At 38.2% G+C, this 17,370-nt stretch overlaps 1 protein-coding gene across 1 annotated transcript in view; it reads right to left on the reverse strand.

Annotated features, from left to right (window-relative positions):
- Positions 1–15,574, reverse strand: part of LOC145314675 (signal transducer and activator of transcription 5B-like) — a 160,437-nt gene extending 144,863 nt beyond the window's left edge. The window contains exon 1 of the mRNA XM_080154688.1: positions 15,534–15,574. The gene's annotated coding sequence lies outside the window, so the exon portion shown is untranslated. The remainder of the gene's footprint in view (positions 1–15,533) is intronic.
- Positions 15,575–17,370: the final 1,796 nt, after the last annotated feature.

The raw sequence follows: 17,370 nt of genomic DNA on the forward strand, positions 1-17,370 counted from the left end.
TTGTCTTGCGCCCCACGGCGGCAATCAGCCTCTCCTTGCCGTCCTGGCATTGACTCAGAATGGCAGAGATAGCGCGGCTGCTGAAATCTGTGGTGAGCTGGAATACCGCTGGCAAGTCAAACCTGGGCGGCGCTCGGATGGGGGCTTGACGGAACTTGTCCTTGAGCTGCAGCAGCTGGGCTTCCATCTCAGGTGTCCAGGTTAGGGTCTTGGCCGTCTTCTGCCGATTCATCTCGTAGGTGAGGTCGGCATACTCTGGGATGAACAGGCGGTAGTATCCAAAGAACCCCAGAAGCACCAGCAAGTCTTTGGGGGTGCTGGGGGCCGGCCAGTCCAGGATGCGGTCAATATAATTCTCTTGCTTGGCTATCCCCTCACGGCTGAGGGTGTGCTCCAGATAATCCACCTTGGCTCGGAACAGCTTAGTCTTGGCTGGCTTGAGGCGGATTCCTCCCCTGCGGTGGGCTTCCAAGACCTCTCGGAGCCTAGCCAGGTGGGCCCAGGTATCCTGGTGGAAGGTCAGGACGTCGTCAAGGTATGACTGGAGGTTGGCTGTGCCTAATGGGTTTAGGACCCCTGCAATAAATCTAGAATAGACGGATGGTGCCGTAGCCAGGCCAAAGGGCATCCTTTTCCATTGATACAAGCCTCTGGGGGTGGTGAAGGCGGTGCAGGGCCGGCTGTCCTCAGACACACGGATGGTGTAGTATGCGGCCACCGCGTCCAGGGCACTGTAGACGCGGTGCCCTCCAGCTCGTTCTACCAGCTGCTGGATCCTGGGCAGAGGGTAGCTGTCCAGCTCCAGGCACTTGTTGAGGGCTCTGTAGTCGACGGCCCAGCGGGTGCTCCCGTCCTTCTTCTTGATGGGCACCAGGGGGCTGCTCCAGGCGGAGTCTGACGGCTCTATGACTCCCTCCTGTAGCCAGGTGTCCAATTGTTTCTCCAGTTCAGCCTCCTGCCGCGGGTTCAGATCCATAAATCTCTGGCTGATCGGCTGGGTCCCTGGCTTGAGGCGCAGCTGCAGCTCGACTATATCGGTGCAGCCGGGGGTAGAGTTGGAGAAGACGTCCCTGTACTCTGATAGCATGGTCCAGACCTCCTTCTTGAGCAAGGGGTCCTTGCGCAGGAACTCGTTGTCTTCCATCTCAAGGGCCTCCCACAACTCTTGCATGTCTGGGGGCTCAGCAGGCTCTTGGAACGAGTGGAGACTCGGGGGAGGCTTATCAGAAACCTCTAAAATGTCAGGCTTGACCAGCTCCCCTGCCACTGGGAGGCCAGCGTCCAGCAGAAGGGGCGTCTCCCCTTCATTCACCACCAGCACTCGAAACACAGTGGCGGATCCAGGCCTGTGGGCATACAGGCCTTCTGGGATGACAAGATCCTCCCCAAACCTCTGTTCTGGGGCAGCTAGTTGGATGGCATCCTTGGTGCGGTGGCCTACTAGCTCAACAGGGACCGCCATGACACCGCGGCCAGGCAAGACCACCCGCTTTGCCGTGCGCAGTTGGGGTGGCTGGCCGTCAGTTGGAGTGACAGCGCTTAACCTATACGTGGCTGGGGTGGGACCAGCTTCGGCTCCGGGACCCACCGGCCGCGACTTGACGGGCTCGGCCTCGGGAGGGGCTGACGTGTCGGAGCCAGGTGTGGCTCCGAGGGCGTCCGGCCACGATTTGACGGGCTCGGCGCTGGGAGAGGCCAAAGTGCTGGGTCCAGCCTGGGCTCCGTGGGCGTCCGGCCGCGACTTGACGGGCTCGGCGCTAGGAGAGGCCGAGGCAGCGGAGCCATGCATGGTTCCGGAGGCGGCCGGCCACGACTTGACGGGCACGGCGCCGGGAGAGGCTGATTCCTGGGAGTTGAGTGTGGCTCCGGGTACATCAGACCGCGACTTGACGGGTCTGGACTCGGGCTTGGCTGGTGGACTGGCTGGAGGTCCCAGGTAGAGGGGGCCAGGTGGACAAGGCTGGCCGTTGATAAAGGTGTCGGCGGAGAAGATTGGTTCTGGAGGGCTGGCAATCTCAGGGAACGTTGTTGGCAGGTTCTCCCGCGGCACCTTGGGCACTGGGGGCAACCCCATGGCTAGCAGGTTGGTCCCCCTATGGGCGTTGAGCGCAGCATCCACCCAGTGCGTGCCTTTCTCGACCACACGCGGCTGCTCTGGCAGCGGGCCTGGCAGAGGCCCCTCATAACTCAACTCTCTCTCGGCTGTCTCCCGGTCAATGGGGACGCCACGGAGTGGGATAAACTCCCCACGCACCCACAAGCAAGGTGGTTGCATGTCGAAACAGAGCCTAGTTCCAAACTCCTTGAGAAAATACCCTCCTAGGTTCAGAGGGTGTGAGAGGTTCCGGACCACAGTCACGTGGTAAAGATGGAGTATGAGAGTGTGTGAGACTGCCATATATAATTCTTTCAATTTTCCTATTACCTGGAGGGGTTGGCCTTCCTCGTTAGCAGTCAGGATTTGGGTGTTGTCCGGAATCAACATGCGTTGCACGCCCATTGCGTGCATGAGGTGTTCAGAAATTACAGCAGACCCTGGTACACGGTTGCCAGAATCGATCATGGCATCAACCTGTACATGCTGGGCAGGGTCAGGAGTAGGAAACCTCACCCTGATATGGCAGGGGAAGTGGAGGTCCTGCCCTTGAGACAAGGGGGCCTCCCGTTCGGCTGGGGTTGGCAGAAACTTCGGTGGTGGCCGAACCGCAGCTATGGTGGTATCGCTTACCATGGTGGCTTAGACTGTAGCTTCGAATCACTAGAGCTTATTAATTATCACTGGGTCAACAATTTTATATTTATTTTTATCACTTGGTTGACATTTATACACACTTATGTGTTGTTATCACTAGGAGCTCTAGGTGTGATTCTGGAAGCACTGGCAGCAGGGAATGTCCGTCCTGCAAGGTTCAGAGGGGTGACGGCGGTAGGGAATGACCCGTCCTACAGCGCCGCTGGTTCGAATCCCGAAAATGGCAGCAGGGAATGGCCCGTCCTACAGCGCCTCGGGTTCGAATCCTGGAAGACAGCGGCAGGGAATGTCCCGTCCTGCCGTGCCTGTGGCTCAAAATCTGCTATCCGTCGCAGTGGTAGGGCTTACTTGTGTGCTGAAGCTTCGCAGCCACACATTGCCTTCTCAAGGAGACCAGCACCCAGCTGTCTGTCTCGTAGGTTTGGCCTGGGTGTCCTGGGGCTTGTCCCAGCTACACTTGCCAATTTAGACTCAGTTCTGTAGCCGTCTGAGCTAAATTATCCGATTACCGTGGCTGCGCACCTAGCGCTACTCCTACACGGCACGGAAAAAGCGTCTTAACTGGCGCTTTTAGCAGGCTAAATCTGCTTGCCGTAGGCCAGAGGCCCACATATTGCGTTCAAAATGATGGAAATTCGACCTAAAAAGGCCGTCTCGCGGGTCAGTTGGCTTCTCAGTTGGCGGCTGATTGTCCCCTTACTTGCCAAAGGGTCCAATCAGAGGTAGAATAGGCTAGTTTCTGTAAGGCTCGATTGAAACACGCTGACACCAAGTTCTAGTAAGCCGAGCGTTCTCGGCCCACAGGGTAACGAGTTCGAGTTCAACGAGCCCTAGCCTTGAATTATTCTACCAAAACAAACTAGCAGGATTTAGTCATACAGAAATTATATATTTAACTGAATAATATTTACAAGCAATGATTACTATATATATACAACAGATTATAACAATGGTTAGGTTTGAAGGGGGTGTGGGACGCTAGGGCTTAGCTCCCGGCGGTAGACAGGCTGTGGGGGCAGCGGTGGTAAAAGGGGAGGCAGCGCCTCCCGGTTATATAAGCTCGTGAGGGGCGCGTGATAGTTGCATGTTTGAGCCCCTCCCCACATTTAGGCAGGCCAGTTTGACCGCTAGATAGCGGGGTCAACATCGGTCATGAGATAGATGGTGATATAATAAGATTAGTGCAGTGGGTTTGTTATGATAAGTCACAGCGTAGCAACTCTGTAAACTGCCTGTCCGTCTGGTTGTCGTATTACCACATTTGCATCATTTAAATTTCTAAAAATCTTTTTTATGTTGGCTAAAAAATGCCTAACTTCTTAATATTAGACTTTGCTCAGGATTAGTAAATTAGAATATTGGACTTATTACATCAAAAATAAAAACATATAGAATTAATCGAATATGTAAAGTTATTACTTTTTATGGCCAAGGTATTCCCTATTTAATAAACCAAATAACTATATCTTTAGTATGACGAGATAGGGTTTATCTATTATTATAAACAACTACCCGAGAAAGCGTTACACTTTATCCTATGGCCACTGATGCATATCTGCAAATATATGCTGACGGCCTTGAGACTATAGAAGACATACTTGTATATATATGTTGAGGAATGAATCCTTGAAATTGCATTGCAGATAAACCAATACTTTCACCATACCAACAATATTTTACCAAAGGTATTTTCATAAATAAAATGGGTGATAAATATTTCCAGTATGGCATCGAAACCGATTAATATCCGTTAGATTAGAACTGGTCCTCAGCCATACTAAAAAATCATGTATAACATTGTATTACAGACTATTTTCCACAAATATTAAAATAAAAATAAAACATTTAGTTCCCGTTTTGTTAGTTATTGCTTTGGCCCCTTGGGGCTAACAAAACTGGTTTTAATCTTATAATTTTTCATTTTAACTTCCGCTGAAAGCTGTCTAAAATACGATTTGATTTAAGACGAATGAAAAAAATAAATAGATGGACAAAGAAACAAACTGTCCTTGGCCGGACTATTTGGACATTTTGTCCCAAGACAAGAAAATAAATTGATGGCAATAAAAAGCAATTTAAATTCAGTTGTATCTTTTATATCTTAGAAACATTGGAGATAATTTAGATTGCTAGTTCAGAAAATAAGCTACATTTTTATATTGTATGAAATAACTGTTAAGAAAAAATCTTTTCAAAATATTTTGGCTTTTTATCTCTAAGTTTGTTGTTTACCACCGAACACCCCCCTCCCTTCCCTTTACTTTGAAACAAAATTGAAAATAAAATTAAGTTTGGAGATGGGTGAAATAGATTTTCTCGTATTCATTCGAATACGGTGGATAGGAACCGGTTCTCATCCATACGAAAAAACTATGTCTAGCATCGTATTATATCCAATTTTCTACGAATATAGAAATGTACAATTATAAGATTAAAACTAGTTTTTTTAGCCGGTGCCTTCGGCACCACGGGGCAAAAAAACTAGTTTTAATCTTATAATTGTACATTCTATATCCACGGAAAGCCGTTTATAATACGATACGAGAAATAACTATTCTCGTATTCATTCAAATCCAGTGGATAGGAACCGGTTCTCATCCATACGAAAAAACTATGTCTAGCATCGTATTATATCCAGCTTTCTACGAATATAGAAATGTACAATTATAAGATTAAAAGCAGTTTTTTAGCCCGTGCCTTCGGCACCTCGGGGCTAAAAAACTAGTTTTAATCTTATAATTGTACATTCTATATCCGCGGAAAGCGGTTTATAAAACAATGAAAGAAATAACTATTCTTTTTTTTTATTTATTTCTTTAGGTCAAGTTTGTAAAAGGTTATTTTGGTACTGGGGTTACAGTGATCAACAGGCACGTTGTGGGGGAAGCCTATTTCCTTTCCTCTGAGTGTTTGGTATTCAGAAATGTAAACAAGAACATAAATAGATGAGTGGACAATTTAAATTTCTATGGACTTTTAGATTGTTTGTTTGTTAATAAAATGTTTTTTGAAGATAAAACTACAGAGCAGATATGGTGATTGTTATATATCAAAAGTATTATAGACAGATTTCCACAGTTTGTAAAATAAAAAATTATAAGATTAATAACAATTTTGTTTGCACCGAGGCATGGCCTAGAACCGGTTCTAATCCAGGTGAAAATAAACGAATTCGAAGCCTTTTGTTGATGTGTAGAAAGTAGTAAAAGATATATTAAGAGTATTATTTATAATCTTTAAATAGAACTTAACCAAAAACCAAAATATTTATTTTATATGCTGATTATTTAAATTAAGGGGGTTATCCTTAAATCTTCTTAAACCAAATCCTATAGAGGCTAGGGACGAATCCATTTGTAAAAGTACAAAGTATACATAGATATGTTTGTGATCTAGGTTCTAATGTTTAGCAGAAAGAGAGAGAGAGAGGGGACATTGGGCTGTTTATTACACTAGTCCCAAAAATTATATACTGACGTTTTCTTTTTCGTTGGCTTAAACACTTTGGGGACTTAGTGAATATTGATTGGTTGATTCGTTAGGTAGAGTTTTCAAACGTTACATTAATTTATCGCTCATTGTCTTATCCCTTTAGATCCCTGAATATTTAGTTTAGTGTTTAGTTTTCAAAGTTTAAATTGCAAGTTCAATTTTGATCTTGCAACAAATACAGATACACATGAGTTAAGGGAATGAAACAAATTCTAGGTATTGAAACTATTGTAAAGAAATATCTAAGGTACAAATTCTTAGACAGACAATCTTTTGTATATCACTGATTTTTAATTGTTATATTATCAATAATTAGTTGCTACGCCCCTAGACGCCTCTAAGAGGCTTTGAGGGGGGGGGAAGGGAGTCGACCCCCCTTTTTTAAAAAATTTGTTGTCATAGGGACTTTTTTTCTAGGGGCGATTTCTCTTGCAAGGATGGTATTACCCTCCCCCAAAATAGTGATAAACCTACCTAGGACCTATAGAAGAGATCCTTTGGTACACACACAAACAGAGATGCTATTACTTTTTAAAGAACTAGCGGCTTCGCCCCTAGCCTCTAGGGGCTTTGTCCCAAGAGGTTTAATCAAACCAATTTTTTGTAGTTTAGATTTAAAAGAAAAATAAAAAAAAAATTTTTTTTGGGGTGGGGTGTCCCACCCCCCAAGAAAATATTTATTAACCTTCCCGGGACCTATGAGAAGCTACCCTGTAAAGGAGAACCCGATCGGTTCAGCGGTTAGCGAGATCCTTCGCTACAAACAGACAGACAAACAAACAAACAAACATCGTTCTACTTTGTATTATAGATTAGAGATTTAAAATGAACATTTAAGTACTACTTGCTGGTTTTGAAATTTATTCTTTATAAGTTTTATGAAATATTTTCAACGCTCAACTGTGTTTGTTTATTTGTTTGTGGAAACTTTAATTGTTTCTGCTACAGGATACAAAACAGGAAAATAGAATCAGAATAGATTTCTAACAAAAAAAAGGTATAATAAAAAACTTAATCTTTATATTATTGCTTGATATAACAAACCAAATTTTTTTAAACATTTCAAATTATGAAATAAAAAAAAGCTTTTTCCAGTATGGCTTTGAAACCCATTAATATCCGCTGGATTAGAACTGGTTCTCAGTAATACTGAAAATCATGCATAGAATCGTATTACAGAATTTTTTTTGCGAATTATAAAGTAAAAAGCATGAAATTTATTCCAGTTTGTTGTAATCAAAACAGGTTTTAATCATCGAGTTTTTTTTTTAAATCCACGAAAAACTGTCTATAATACGATGCGATGACTAACTATTCTATATATTTCTACAGTGCAGATGCAAATCTATACAGCTAGGGGTATAAGATATTTCAATGGAAATAAGTTTAGAAAAATTCCTCCATGTTCACAAAAAAAAGTTTTAGAATCCTATGACTCAGAACCGGTTAAAAAAATGTCCATTAAGATATCACTAACCACCGAACCAATTGGAGAAGCTTTATATAACGGTATTTGCTTAAGACTTATTTGTCAAAGGGGTTTAGACTATTTTCATGCCCTTTCGAATACAGAACCACAAGCAGCTAGTGGCGCAGCTTCTTGTATAATTATTATAATTGAATATGATTAATTTTAGAGTAGCTGCACCCAACATAAAAAGCACACAGCTCTTATAATAATTAATTCTAGAGTAGCTGCACCCAACATAAAAAGCACACATCTCTTATAATAATTAATTCTAGAGTAGCTGCACCCAACATAAAAAGCACACATCTCTTATAATAATTAATTCTAGAGTAGCTGCACCAACATAAAAAGCACACATCTCTTATAATAATTAATTCTAGAGTAGCTGCACCCAACATAAAAAGCACACATCTCTTATAATAATTAATTCTAGAGTAGCTGCACCAACATAAAAAGCACACATCTCTTATAATAATTAATTCTAGAGTAGCTGCACCCAACATAAAAAGCACACATCTCTTATTATAATTAATTCTAGAGTAGCTGCACCCAACATAAAAAGCACACATCTCTTATTATAATTAATTCTAGAGTAGCTGCACCCAACATAAAAAGCACACATCTCTTATAATAATTAATTCTAGAGTAGCTGCACCCAACATAAAAAGCACACATCTCTTATTATAATTAATTCTAGAGTAGCTGCACCCAACATAAAAAGCACACATCTCTTATAATAATTAATTCTAGAGTAGCCGCACCCAACATAAAAAGCACACATCTCTTATAATAATTAATTCTAGAGTAGGTGCACCCAACATAAAAAGCACACATCTCTTATAATAATTAATTGCATTAAAAGTAATTGCTCGTAATATTAATTATATTTTCTCTGGTTTCTGGTGTTCATACAATACTAAAAATAATAATGAAAATCTAAAAAATAGGTCTACTTTCTACTAATAGGAATTGTATTAGCTAAAATATAAAAAGAAATTTAAAAATCAAAGGCTTGCATCCATTTATAGAAAGTTTTCTGTGGAAATTCAAATGAAAATTCCAGTTTTGGAGGCCCTAGAGTGCCGAAGGCTTGGAGAAAAAATGTCAATTTTTGTGGAAATTTCTCTTTAAACAATATGAAACATGATTTTATAGTATGGCACGTATCCGGTTTTGATCCAGCGGAATATAATCGGATTCAGAACCATACTAGAAAATAGATTTATGTTCTAGTCAACAAGGACAATCGTAATTGTAAGTAGCGGAGTAATCTAATACTAACAATATATTGAATAAGAATGAATTTTAAACTTAGATAGGACCAATAAAATTCAATGTAGAGAAAAAGTAGTTCACTTCACTAAAATTTTATTTAGAAATATATTTCATTAACCTTATAAAAAATTTTGCCTTGAGAATTATAGCTAATATGTATTAAAGTTACTTTGTATGAAATGACATGTAGGTTATAAACGAGCACATAGAAGGTTATATCAGAAAAATTCCCCCAAATCCAACAAATATATTTTTAAGCAAAAGTTGGGAATAGTTATTTATCGCATTATATTATAGACAGCTTTTCATGGATATTAAAATAAAAATAATTAGATTAAAACCAGTTTTGTAAGCCCCAAGGCCCGGACTAAGAAAACTGGGCGTTATCCTCTTAGAAATTTTTTTTCAACTTTTTTTAATTTTGTACCTCCCCCCCCCCCCCCGACTACCGACGAACAACTATTTTAGGTTAGGTTAGGTTTTAGGCTAGGGAGCCGAGCGCTGCGGCTAGGCAGGCAAGGGGGCCGAGCGCTGCGGCTAGACAGGCAAGGGGGCCGAGCGCTGCGGCTAGACAGGCAAGGGGGCCGAGCGCTGCGGCTAGGCAGGCTAGGGAGCCGAGCGCTGCGGCCAGAGATCATAGTTCGCTGTCGGGGGGGGGGGGGGGGTACTCAAATTTTCAATATTGAAAAAAATTTCTAAGAGGATAATACCGAAAACTGCTACTAATAATATGATTTTAATTTATATTCGTGGAAAATATCTGTAATTCGATGCTATACATGATTTTTCTGTATAACTGAGAACCGGTTCTAATCCAACAGATACTAATCGGTTTCGAAGCTATACTGTTAGGGGATATAACAACCAAAGAGAAATTGATAAAAAGTCAGCAAATATCAGCTATTCTCCTATTCTATTCATCGGCATAATGTCAATAAATAATTGTAAAAGTTTTTTTGCTGGTTTGTGGGATACAGAAGCACCGATAAATTGATTAGTACCATTTGCATTACCTTCACAAATGACATAGAGTAATTGCATAGAGAGTGAACATAACTACGTCATTGCAATCATTTAATGTAGGGAAGCAACTCGAATAGGTTCCAGTACAAACGTAGGAGTCCCAAACGTAGGAGTGGACAAACGCAGGAGTGTTACAACATTAATTTAATGAAGTATTTCTATATAGATTAGGTTAGGTTAAGATATGAATGTACAAATAAGCCCTCCGCAGGGGTTAGGCATTTTAAAAACATATAAGATGGTCTAAAATAGGTTAGGTTAAGTGTCCATTCCTGCGTTTGTCCACTCCGACGTTTGGGACTCCTGCGTTTGTCGTAGGACCCTCTAATATACACTATGGGTATCCATTTAAATTTCTTGGCTGCTATTTAAGAAAGATTCATGATTTTATTTATAATGATTCTGTTTAAAAAGATTTTGTGATTCTTCTTCCTATCTTCTCTTTCTTTTTCATTCTCTCTTTTTTATTACTACTAAACATCTACTCTATAACTCACTTTGTCCAGTTATCCATATATGATTTTTGTGTTGTAATTTGAGCTGTAAGTTTTGCTTTTAAGGGGGTTGGGGTAAGGGAGGGTCCAGTTTATAAATAGCCAATAAGGGGTTAAACCAACCTCCACTTAAATAGATGAACACCTGCATATGATGACATATATACAGAAGAACCTCATCAGGCAGTCACACAAGGATATACTCATTGAACACATGAGAAATAATATTGCACAATGTCTATTCTACATGTTTAATGAATCTCTGGATAAAGCATACTTATTCTTAATTGTATAAGTACTGGTCAAATATGTAGGGGGAAATTATTAGTATTTCTTTATTGCTTTTTTCTTATTTGATATGTACACAATTATAAAGCATTCGGATGAGTGTGAGTTTGTGTAGTACTGTCAAATAAGATCGCAGAAAATACTGGGATTATTGAGATCTTTAACTATCTTTTGCCTTTTACTACAATTATAAGAAATATAATTATCTGTTAGATACAGAAATTTAAATATTTCACCATAATTTCGTAGGTAAAAAAGGTAGTACCAGAATAACGATCCCCTCATCCATCCCCTTTACATATCAACTCCCTTTTACTGACCAATAAATAAACACTATAGTAGCAAACTGAATTGAAGACAAAATTTTCCCTGTCATAATATACACGTATTATATATATATCGATTAATGTAGATGCATGTTATTGACATACAATTCAGTGGATTTTTTGTTCAGGGCTAAATTTTCTTGAAAAATATGTTTAAAATACATTTGTTATATTATTAAACTTAGTTAAATTCACATTAATTCGCAGGCATAATCATCTAATTTATAAATTATCCGAACCTTCAAAGGGAAGCAATTATTGAAATTGGTTAAATAATTTAGAAATTGAAATGGGATTGAATTGAATTGAATGCATAGCAAATTTCTTCAAGGTGCAAAAACTCAATATCTCGGATCTTGACATGTATTACATAAAACTAAATTTAAACTAGGATGACAACATTTAAACATGCACAAAAGCGAAGCTTACCAAATTAGATATTTGAACAAACAAACATTATCAATTATAGAATGTCAGCAATTGCAGAAGTAAAACATTAAAACAATAAAGGGGGGGGGGTTAATGAAACCATCTCGTAATCAATGTATAAATGGCACTTAGAATTTGAATTTCGATCTGAAATTTTGCATGAGTAATCCTTGGTAGGTCTATTTTCCCTAAATCGAAGAAAAAGTTTGAAAAGTAACGACTAACGGCTGGCGGCTCAGCCGTTTAGCCATTTTTTTTGGCTATTTTGAAGGCAAATCCATCACGAAACCTATCTTCGCATAATATTCATTCCCGCTCTGAAACGTTTTCAAACGGTTCTAGCCGGTAGTTGTTGCCAAGGATTACTCATGCAAAATTTCAGATCGAAAATCGAATTCTAAGTGCCATTTATACATTAATTACAAGATGGTTGCATTAACCACCCCCCTTTATGTATTGCTTCGATATAAAGGCTTTTTTAGCAACTAATATAAATAGATATCTTTTTAAAAGCGACGCTTTTCTATAATTAGGGTTGGTCTGTCCGCAATAGTTAACTCTTTTCGCTAGTTTTGATAAACTAGAATCGTCCAATCGATTTCAAATTATGTGTGATGATTCCTATAACAATAATGTAAGATTTAGGAAGCGTAGCAACTCCATAATCGTTACCAGTAAGTCCGTTCGTACATTTAAAATATGTGATTTTTAACTTTTGTATGATTTTGCTTAGATTTTTTTATTCCCCATCCCTATCCCTGTCAAATATTCTAAGTGTAAGTGCATTGGTAATTTATTATCACTTTGAACTTAGCAAAACATTTGACACATTTTACCATTCAATATATATTTACATATATATTCATAATCCTTATATAAAAGTAACATGATGTCTATCTATGTGTGTGTGTGTGTGTGCGTGCGTACCTCTGAACCCATAAGGTTCTCCTTTACAATGTAGCTTCTCATATGTACAGAGAAACTTTTCTTGCAGCAAAATTTCATTAAATTTTCAAACTAATATAACTTTAAATACGGAGTTTTATAAATGCATCACTAATAGTAAATTTTCGTAATGAAATAACAGTTTTATTTATTCGCTGGACGCGTAATAAAAACTTTCTTTGAAGCTTACAAAACAATTCCTTTTTATCTCTTCTTTTCGGTCTTGCTATCATCTTTCACTCTCTCTTTTTTATCTCCTTCTCTCTCTGTCTCTGTCTCTCTCTCTCATGTATATTTTCCATTTATTGAAGTACACCCAAACAAGCAAACATACTTACTCTCAGGCATATACAGTGTCCACATAGTATAATATATAAATGTAAAAAATTCACCTATTTTGAAAAAAAATCTTCGAAATCTTACACTTTTAAAATGTTTTTAGGTAGATTTGTTTCTAAGCGACAAATTTTCGAAGGTTTTTCACCACCTCCCACTCCCTAAAAGTTCGTAAAGACGTCCTTAGTACTTACATACTCATAGCTGGCGGAAATGTATGGACACTCTAGGCTAGGCATCCCCTGAAGCACTCGCAGCAAGAATTAATTGAGCATGTAATTAATTTGTACTCCGGGAGCCCAAAGGAGGACCACAGTGGAATAAAATGAATTATCATGGAAATTTTAATTATTATTTCTTAGAGGCTTTGTCACTAGACGGCTTGGACGGATTCAAAAGGGATTAGATACTTTTACTTTTTACAATCCAATCATCCAAAATATCTTTTTGTTTATTTTAAAAATATTTTTTATTCAGTAAAGTTTTTAACCCTTTGTAGGTTTTAGGCTATATTCAATACTATATAAATATATATCTGTTATTTTCATGACAGTTGTTGTTGCTGCGCTAGTCATGGAAAAAAAATTATTGTTGTAAAATTTCCTGAAAATTTCAACAGTAGTGAAAAAAAGAAGGAGTGAAAGTGGAATGGTCGAAGGGGGAGGGGGGAATAATAGAAAGAAAAGAACGATAAATGTTTTCTTTATTTTTTGTTTAAAGTCAGTGTTTATCTACATTTCCTGTGCACGTCTCTTTCTCTCTCCCTCCCTCTCTCATTCTCTCTCTCTCCCTCTCTCTGTATTCATTATTTCTAATAATAGCGCAGCTACTCTATAATTGTCTGTCAGTGTAGGCGTATTACACAGGAACTTAGGGGGATAAGACAATTGCCGATAAATTGATACACATCCCCATTGATGACACACATACCAATCAAAATACAGTAAAAGTACTCAACGTTGTTAATCCAACGAATAAGAAAAACGTTATTGTAAAACTTTGGAGACTAGTGTAATAAACACAGAACTAGAAGCTATAGCCTTTTATTAAGACACTAGTGGCTTCGCCCCTAGCCTCTAGGGGCTTCGCCCCATGAGGTAATGGAAAGTCAACCCTCCAGAATAATTTTATAGTTATATTTTCAAAAAAGTTATTCTTTGCCGAATTACTCTTTGGTAAAATTAAACCCAGGTTGTGCGCCGTATGCACAAAAATTTCAATTCGTAAAATTTAAACCCAGGTTGTTCACCGTATATCTCGTACGGGGTGAGCATAAGCGAGTACCCTGTATGCGGCGCAAGCTCTGATAGTCCCACTGATTGGACCACATATACACAAAAATTGAAAACTCTCCTCTGTAAATTTTATTTAATACCTATAATTGCAACAACTTTTTAAAGATGTCAATTTTTAAAAGTTACAAAAAGCCCAAAAAAATTTTTTGGTGAAATTTTTTTTTTTTTTTTTGGGGGGGGGTTCATGGGGGCTTCGCCCCATGGTGCAGTGGGGTTCCCCCAACCCAATTACTGGTTTTTGTTTACAAAAATAAAAAAAAAATAAAAAATTAGAAAACAGGGATTTTTTTATTTTTAGGGGGGTTGGGGTGTCCCACCCTCCTAGAAAATAGCCTAAAACCACCAGAGGACCAGTAGGTATATTCTCCGAAGAGTAGAGCCCAATTTGTTCAGTAGTTACTGAGATTTTACAAAAAATGTAAAAAAAAATTATTTTTTTGGGGGGGTGGTTTTTTTAGTTTTTGGGGGGGTTGGGGGTGTCGCACCCCCCAGGAAAATAGCTTAAAACCATCACAGGACCAGTAGGTATAATCCCTGAAGAGTAGAGCCTAATCGGTTGAGCGGTTACTGAGATCTTAAGCTTCAGACGGACAGACAGACGGACAGACATCAAGCTACTTTGTATTATAGATAATAGGGCCATAAATTAAGATTACTGTAATAATATGGTATAATCTAGTCCAATCATTATGAGGTTCATAAGCATATTTTAAACATGTTTTCAGGTAATTAAGAACAAACTGTCCTATTAATTTAAGACATTTAAAAAGGCGGTTTAAGAGTCCCTTCTGTAAAGGTATGATAAAATAACTAAAAAGAAATTATAGTTCTGAAGTAGCTTTTGAGATTAATTCAATTTAATTTTTAATGTACATTTGTCCTCTTTTTTTGATCAAATTTGTCCAGAACCAATTTTCCAGTATCGGTTCGAAACCGATTATCATCCGCTGGATCAGAACCGGATCTTGAAATCACGAATTGCATCGTACTACAGACATTTTCCACGAATATTAAAAAAATCCTAAAAAAAACAATACTAGTCTTGTTAGCTCGGGAATAGGCCCCTTTGGAGCTAACAAAACTGGTTTTAATCTCATAATTTTTCATTCTAATATCCGCGGATTGCTGTCTATAATACGATGCGAAAAATAACTATTATGGATGTTGTCATCCTTGTTTCTGTTATACATATATACATATGTATATTCTTGTAGATGCATAATTAAACAACTTTCTTCAGTTTTTTTTCTCTTGTGCATAATGTTTCATCATCTAAGTAGAACAAACAAGGATTACAACATTCATAAATATTTTAAAGTTAGTATGTTTTTCAACCTATTTTTAAAAAAATTACACTATTCTAAGACATGAAGATATATTTCGATTTTAGCAATCATTTTCAATTCATTTTGTCTCTTGTAGAAGTGAATCAAGCAATATTAGCTTGGTCGTTTTATATTCACAAGGGGTACTTTTGTTGATCATAATTTGGGATGCACATTGCTTATCCCTTAAAATCCCTGATTAGTTATGAGATTTGTTTTAAAAGCAAAGCCGAAAAATTATATTTAACAAAAATACCCCTAGAGTTTTATTAGGGTATTTAATTCGAAGGGAGAGAGAGGGGACAAATACTTTAAACACTTAATATAATAGTCTAAAACCATCCTGGGATCTATGTTAAAATTCCCTAAAACTGGAGAACTCAATCGGTTTGGTGAGATTTTAACGGAAAACAATGGATACTACTATTTGATAAAATAAACAGGATCGAGAAATCTTTCAGGGATCGGAAGCCTCACGTAAGCCGCGTGTAAGCCTCAGTGAAATCGTGATTTTATCACTATAAAATTCAGCTGGATGTATAAAACGGCTCTTTAGCAGACAATCCTTTTTTCTTAAATTTTTTTTCCTGCTCACAAGCAGGTTTCAAACTGAGGCTTATGCGCGGCTTACGTGAGGCTTCTGATCCCTGAAATCTTTTAAAATAAAATTGTATTATATGATAACCAAAGATGTTTATTATTGTGCTATGTTGACTATATAACATTTAATGATTTATGGTCATATCATATCATTAGATTTAATAATAACTTTAATTACAGTATAGTTCACTTAAATATGGGTAAACTAAAGTAATTGGACTTCATGATATATTGAATTTGAGATATTTTGATAAATCTATACATCTTTTTAAAAGATTTTTTGAACTAGAAATGTACAGACCTATGAACATTGTCTAAAGAGTTGCCATGCTATTATGTTCTGTCAAAGTCATTTTGCAAAATATTTTATGTAAAAAAATCAGGGGAGAAGGGGACAATTTATCTTAATAAATCTTTACTATCTCCTATAATTGTAAGCTAAAAATGAGAAGAATTTACCACATTTAAGATTGATTTATTGTCCAATGCACTATCCCTGTATCCCTTGGAAAAGAAAGAATTATCTATCTTTTACTACTAATGCAACCTTAATGTCTTTGCAGATTTTTTAATTTAACCATCCTGTTGTAAACCTACATGCACAAGAAAAAAAAATGTTCATAAACCATGCCACAAGATACAATATAATTAGAATGAATAAACCCCAAAGAAAGGGACTGAACATCTAAGAAATGGGACAGCGGAAAGTGTCATGTGTGAGGTCATAAAAATATGCTTATTATCCAACTCCTTTTAAGGGGTTTCCTTTCCCACTTTTCCTCTAATCCTTTCTTTTTAGACGTATTCAGACACTTTCCGTTGTTCCCTAAAAACTACTTTTTTCCTTCTTTTTAAACCCCTACAAGGGGGGGGGGGGGTGGCTCCTAAAAATCTTTAATTTAGGGATGGGGAAAGGGCTTTTTGCTATTTTAGAAACTATAGAGAAATAGGGAATATACTGTAAAAGTTGAAAATTAAGTCAAACGGAACACATAAATTGTAGTTTAGATATTTACAATAAGTAATGAAGAATAGTACAAATCTACTATAAGAAAACATGATGTCAAAAATAGTGAAAACAGATTTATTTACATCAAAAATTCAATCCTCTGAAAAAGTAAACTCTTATGAATGGGACAATTCATCTAAGAAACTGCTATATGTCTATGATAACCACTCTTCGGACCTATTTCGGGGAAGAGGGGGGGGGGGGGACCGGGTGTGGGTGTTGGAGGTCTAAAAACCTTGATACGGGAAATAAGAGAAATCAATAACTATAAATCAAAGTGAAAAAAAGGAGTAAATAGTGTTTTGATTATTCC

The sequence above is a fragment of the Acartia tonsa genome, chromosome 3 (genome assembly GCF_053477335.1).
Source record: "Acartia tonsa isolate MP-2025a chromosome 3, ASM5347733v1, whole genome shotgun sequence".
NCBI classification, from domain to species: Eukaryota; Metazoa; Arthropoda; class Copepoda; order Calanoida; family Acartiidae; genus Acartia; species Acartia tonsa.